We start from the raw sequence: 6,717 nt of genomic DNA on the forward strand, positions 1-6,717 counted from the left end.
AATATATCACAAACGATAATTTTGGCAGATGAAACACTGGCCACATTGCAAAAGAAATTTGAGAACTAAAAATACATATTAATTCCATGATAATGATTGAATTATCTAAAGCAGAAAATTTATAAAAGGTATAGGTCTACAGATTAACCTTTGTAGAGTATCAAATATCAGTTTACATTTAATATTGGAGAAAGTAAGAAAAACAAAGTAGAAGTTTCTCTTCACAGGAATTGGAAGAGAACCATGAGAGCATATTGTTGCCTAAGTCAGAGAACTTAAAAAAGTGAAAATTGAGACAAAAACTCTAAAATTGGTAAGAAAAGCAATTTGGACACAGTTATATGCACAAAATTAACATTAGGGATCAGAGAGGGAATGGTATAAGTAAAGGATATCTCAGTTTGTAGATTATTCTTCCTAGAAGTTGGATCTACTAAGAAAAGAGAAAAACACAGCAGAAACTATCTTTAAATCAAAGGCATTTTTAATCTGAATCGAGATTTGTGCAATTTTAAAGGCAGAAGAGAGGCCAAGAGAGGCAGTGGGTGAATGAGAAAGTATGAGAGCTAGAACATCCTTCAGAAGTCAAGAAGGATTAAAATACTGGTATCACTGTAATTTTGAGGAAAATAGAAATGGGCTAAGGACAGAAGGCCAAACTAAAATATGTTCTACTCCACGAGATTAGGTTTGGCATTTGGGAAACTCTAAAACAACCAATGTGAAAATTAATTGAATGGTATCTAAACATTTAAATATGAATATAAATAAATATTCTAACGAAGTCCACAAATGTCAATATTACTTAGTAATATCCATAGCTTTCATGGAAAAGATAACAGAAAGTTAGGAGAAAACATTTGAAGTATTGCAAATGGGGACTTAAGCGAAATTAAAAGCAAAATTTGAACATAAGGACACTGTAGTAACACAGAGGAGAATGCCAGTTAACTTAAACTGATGTATATGAAATTCTTCCTCTGGTGAAATTTTTAAAACACCAAATTATAAATATTAATAGCATTGAGTTTGTTATCTGTTAATCTATTATGCATTTGTCATAAATCATAGATAAATCATAGATTTTAATGAAATTCCTTTTATCAGTAAATATATTCATCTATACCTATCAGAACATTTTTGTAATCTTTGTGAGCACAAATGGGCTTTATTTCTTTCATATGTGAGTCATATATACACACATATATGCATATAAGCAAATAAAAAATATACCTATATGTGTACATATATATGTATATATATAGTATACAAATATACATATATACATATAAATCTCCAAATACATATATATACACATATATAAGCAAATAAAAATAAAGTCAATAAAAATCTATCATGAAAGTGTCCCAAAAAGGTCTTTTGGAAAATGCATTTTCCAGAAATTATATAACATTTATCTTTTATCCAAAATAAACTTAAACATTAATAGTGGCTCTCAAATAATCATGGCAAAGTAATTTTAAATAAATGTTTCTTTTTTGCAATCTTTGAATAAATAAGTTTTTCTATAGTCTATATTAGGTGATGTTTATTTTACTTTGATTAGATTGAAAACGGATTTTTTATTGCTCTATTTCCTGAACATTTCAAAGTAATTTTCAGTCCAATTGAACAAACACATCTTATTAGTTTTTCCCTGAAATGTAATAATTTAAACAGTCCTATTTGTAATTAAATACAGAGGAAAATTCAATCCAAAAAGGAAACGTAGCAAGATAGAGGGCCACTGTATTTTGAGAATTATTTTTCCCAAAATCTGACTGGTATTTAATTAGATAAAGGAGAAAACCAGACAATGAGGAACTTGGTAGCATTATCCCTTGCATTTGGCAACACTTGCCATAACATTAAGCTATTTCCTGGATTAAAATTCCTGTTGCTTTCAATTCTCCATAGATGAATATAAAACCTCCGTTTTGAGAGACCACTTGGTCTTGTTCTTGTTTATGAATCCCTTGAAAGAAACTAGGAGAAAATAGGTAACACTGACATACCCAGTATATGAACTCTTTATCCTTTTATAATTATAGTTCAAAATAAAATATACTACATGTATTCTTGAGTATGTCTTTATATCAAGTTCTTGAATGTAAAATTACTTTTGGTCTTTTATAATTTCATGATATTGGAGTTAATTTTTTTTAATTTTTTTCTTAAGATTTTATTTATATATTTGACAGGTCACAAGCGGGCAGAGAGGCAGGCAGAAAGACAGGGGGAAGCAGGCTCCCCCCTGAGCAGAGAGCCCAATGTAGAACTCAATCCCAGGACCCCAAGATCATGGCCTAAGTTGAAGGCAGAGGCTTAACCCACTGAGCCACCCAGGCACCCAGTGGTGCTGGAGTTTAAAAATGAGAGGGATGTCCGCCTCTCTCTGTGGCTACAGCTTTCTTTAGGACAGACAGATCTGTTGCAGGACTACTAGAGTCAGCCTTAACTTCTGGAGTTCCAAAGGACCTTTCATTGAGAAACTATGTTTCTCAAAAAAATGCAACATTCATCTTTTATTCCAAACAAACCTAGATATTAATGGTAGCTTTCAGATAATGATGACAAAGCAATTGAGCCTTATTTTTTTAGAAGAATACTTCAGCTAAAGAGTTCTGTTTATTTTTTAAAGAATGATGGAAACACATTACTTTGATTAATAATCTCCATGAGCCTCCTAGGAACTTAATATGCAAGTTCAGTTTTTCATAGACAAGGGATTTCCCACTTATCATTTTAAATGTAATTAATTATTTCCATATATATGATGTTACTGTTAAAACACATTGTGTTCCCTACTGAAGAGACAATTCAATGTTAGGCTTCTTCATATTTGCCTTTGATCTTTATTCTAAAGAGCTTCTTGTAGCAGAAGCTTAATAATTTAAAGCCACAGCCTTGAGAAAAATCAGAAAGAAAAATGAAATTAGAAGAGATAATAAAAAGGTGAAAATAAATAAACATAGAGTTACATAGTTTTCTTAAACAATAAGCTCTTGGGAGTTCTTGTTGAAGAGATTATGCTGAGAGCGATAGAAGGATTGTACATGATATTCCTGCAGTTTCTATGCCTCATAGGAAAAAGAGACAACCTACTTCACATTTGGGCCCCATTTGCCAGTGTGTGAATGTGGGAAGTACAGATAATAAGAACTAGGAAGAGGGAGGAAATACTACATTTCAGGAGTGCTGAACTGTTTAAATTCTTTGTGACAGCTCCTATTCACCAATATCCAAACTAAAATCCCACTTGCTGTTATCTACAATGGACAAATGGGAGATATTGGCTGTAAGGAGGCAGATAAAGGAAATCATCCAATCCATGAGGTAAGGTCTGGATGGCTTCTCCAAGGTAGGTTTTGGAATTCCAAAGGATAATCTTGCAATTCAAACATCTAACAGTGAGATAATTCAGCCTTGAGAATGGAGCTCAAAATAAATACGTGGGTACTCTGGACCACAAAGTTTGTTTGTTTAATAATATATAGAATAGGGGAAAATTGATAAAAGGAAACTAGAAAAGGAAATAGGATTATACGATTTACTCAGAAAAAATTTTTTACAATCAATTATTCAATAATGTGATTCCTACATTTCTTTTATTAAGCAAGAAATGAGGCCAATAATCTTCATTTATTGAAATATTTTTTATTATTGACATTATTCCTTTGGATAATTTGTCTTTCTAAAAGTCAAGTAACTAGAGTAAATTACTTCTCTATGATACTTTTAGCTTTTTGAGTTAACAATCTAAATTTTTTTTAAGATTTTATTTATTTATTTAACAGACAGAGATCACAGGTAGGCAGAGAGTCAGGCAGAGAGAGAGGGGAGGAAGCAGGCTCCCCGCAGAGCAGAGAGCCCAATGCAGGCCTTGATCCCAGGACCCTGGAATCATGACCTGAACCGAAGGCAGAGGCTTTAACCCACTGAGCCACCCAGGCGCCCAACAATCTAAATTTTTTATTCAAATTCTTACTGGTAACCCAATTCTTTTAATGTATACAAGTTAACATATTCGTATTTTCTAAGAATCAATCCTTATTCCTAAAAATATGAAGAGATTAAAAGTTAATTCATAACATCATGAGGTGAGTTCTATCATGCACTGGGATAGGAAGGAATTCCTTACAATTATATCCTTTCTATCAATAAATCATCTTAAGCACTAATTTTATGCAAGGCTGTTTGTTAGGCCTAGGAAATATATATATTAAAAAAGCAGCTCCTATTCTTAAAGAATATCGCTGCTGACCTAGTTCTGATTGCCATCTTTTCTTACCTGTATTGTTACAGTAATTATGTAATTGTTCTTTCCTCATCCTGTTCCTTTTGCTTTAAAGCTGCCTAAATTCTCATGTCATACACTTCTCAAAATTTTCCCATTTCTCCTTTTCCCTAAATTGCTTAACATGTAGCCCAAGATTTTCCAATATGTGATTCCATTCTGTCTCTCTTAGCTTTGTCTTTACCAACATCCCTCCCATGTACACTAACATCACAAAAATACTCATTCTGCAAAAATTTTGTGATTTTGTAGCTTTTCCCTTGACCTGATATGTCTTTATTAATTTATATTCATTTCTTGTCCATCAAATTCAAATTCAAATCCCACCTATTCTAAGAAATTTTCCCTCATCTTTTCTTATCTTGAAGGAAATGTTCCCTGTTCTGTGTTTCAACAGCACCTAGTATGTTATGGTATTATTTCATTCTCCTTTTGCATCATATTTAATCACCCTTTTTTGGGTCTCCCATTTGCCTTGAAACTTTTAATTCTTATTTCTTTTTTCTGTACAGATGTCTTTCACTGAGGACCACTTCAAATCCCTTTTTTTTTTTTTTCCCATAATAATCTTTATTGTGACAGGCAAGGCTGGTCCCTCCCATGCTGGGAGATACCGTGTGGCCAGTGACAAAGATCTGAACCTAGCCCCTTTGGGGACTGCAGTGGTAGCAATGGGGGAAGGAGATGGGCCCCATGGCTGGACTAGTACCATGACAGAAGCCTGCTGCTTTGGGGAGACATACTCTTCTAACTGCATCCTTATGCCTCTGGACTTTAGGCGAGAGCTTTCCAGCTCTACTTGTCCTGCATCTTCTCCAGGATAGGCACAATCATGTCGAACTTGGACTACTTAGTGGGTCTTCATTTATGCAGATCTTCACAAGCTTACATACATGGGAGGAATGCCTAGTGGGATGGTAGGCCAAAGGCCCTCCAATGCCACCTGCATTTGAATCTCCATGTTGGAGAGGTCAGCCAAGGGTACCTCCCATGTCACCATTTCCCACAGAAGCACTGCAAAACTCCACATGCCTGCTGAGCATCTGTTTGTATCTTCAGGATTCTGCAGAGCTCAGGGGCCATCTAGGCAGGTGCATACATGCACTGAGAAAATTGCAAGGAGAACTTGACATTGGCCATGTTGATTAGGTCAGTCATGTCCTCACCAGTCATTACTTATGGCTATTAAGTGCATGTTGTGGGATGAGGGGCTCTAATGTGTGTAGGAAGGCCATGCCCCTTGCCATGTCCAATGTAAACTCTACAGCCTGGCTCTGGTCCACAAGAGTTTGCTGCCTTCATGTAATACATTGTACAGGGATCCTGTGTGTGAGGCTGTGGTGAGGAGAAGGTGGAAACCGACAGGCACCTAGCACAGGGAGAACATTTGGATGAGAAAAAATCCTGAGATGGGGACATTCCTCATTGAAGTCCCTGATCTTCCTTGTACTCCAGTTTCAAACCTTTAGCATCTTCATGATGATGTCATTGACCTGTCAATGGCCCTTGCATAGCTCTCCAGAATGATAGTCATTGAATTCTGCCAGAAAGTTGAGCTGTTTGAAGTCAGTGCCAGCATGTTTGTGCAGAGTCCCATTTTGGGGCCAAGTGCAGGTGGTTCTCTTCCAAAATGTGTCCTTGTATGGAATATGGTTAAAGTTGTGGCCCATCTTCTCTGCCTGCTCTCAGAGGAGATCCCTCAGAGGTCCTTGGCTTTGTCCGTGGACATCTCTCCATACTTGTTATAAATGCTGACAAGGGTCCCATTAGCCACCAGGTCCTCTGCAACCCGATGTTGGCCCAAAAAACAGGCATAATGCAGGGGCACATTTCCATGTTCATTCACTGCATTGATGTCAGCTTTCTCACTGCTGCAGCTTCTGCACAATATCACGGTGTCTGTGACTGGCTGCCAGGTGCTAGGGGGTGTCATCACCACGGTTCATCACATTGATTCGTGTTCCCCACATGATCAGCATCTCAACTACAGCACAATAGCCCTCTTGGCAGGCCCAGGGCAAGGGGGAGAAGCCATGATCATCTCCTGGTTGAGGCTGTTTTCCATGTTGTCCAGCCACAGGTGAATGGCCACCACGTTGCCCTCCCACCACTGGGTGAAAATGTCATCCATAACAACTTCTGGGCACTGAATCCGCTAGATTGGGGAAGACTGCAGATGGGGACTTAGGCTGCAGCAGCCTTCTTCGGGGAACTCCTCTCCGGCCAAGCCAGCCGTTGGTCCACCCCTGGCCCTCTTCAGACAGTGGGGGCCCCCATTCCTCCCTCCTTCTCACCTCCCTTGCCCTTCTCTCAAATCCTTTTTTTTTTTTTTTAGTTTTTATTTAAATTCCAGTTAACTAACATACAGTGTAATATTAGTTTCAGATGTACAATATAAATATTCAGCACTTCCACACAAT

General features: G+C 36.9%; 1 pseudogene; it reads right to left on the reverse strand.

The window, feature by feature from the left end:
- Positions 1 to 5,087: 5,087 nt before the first annotated feature.
- Positions 5,088 to 6,428, reverse strand: LOC116871727 (annotated as a pseudogene).
- Between the last annotated feature and the right edge of the window lie 289 nt (positions 6,429 to 6,717).

The sequence above is a fragment of the Lontra canadensis genome, unplaced genomic scaffold, assembly GCF_010015895.1.
Source record: "Lontra canadensis isolate GAN:19392208 unplaced genomic scaffold, GSC_riverotter_1.0 scaffold27, whole genome shotgun sequence".
NCBI classification, from domain to species: Eukaryota; Metazoa; Chordata; class Mammalia; order Carnivora; family Mustelidae; genus Lontra; species Lontra canadensis.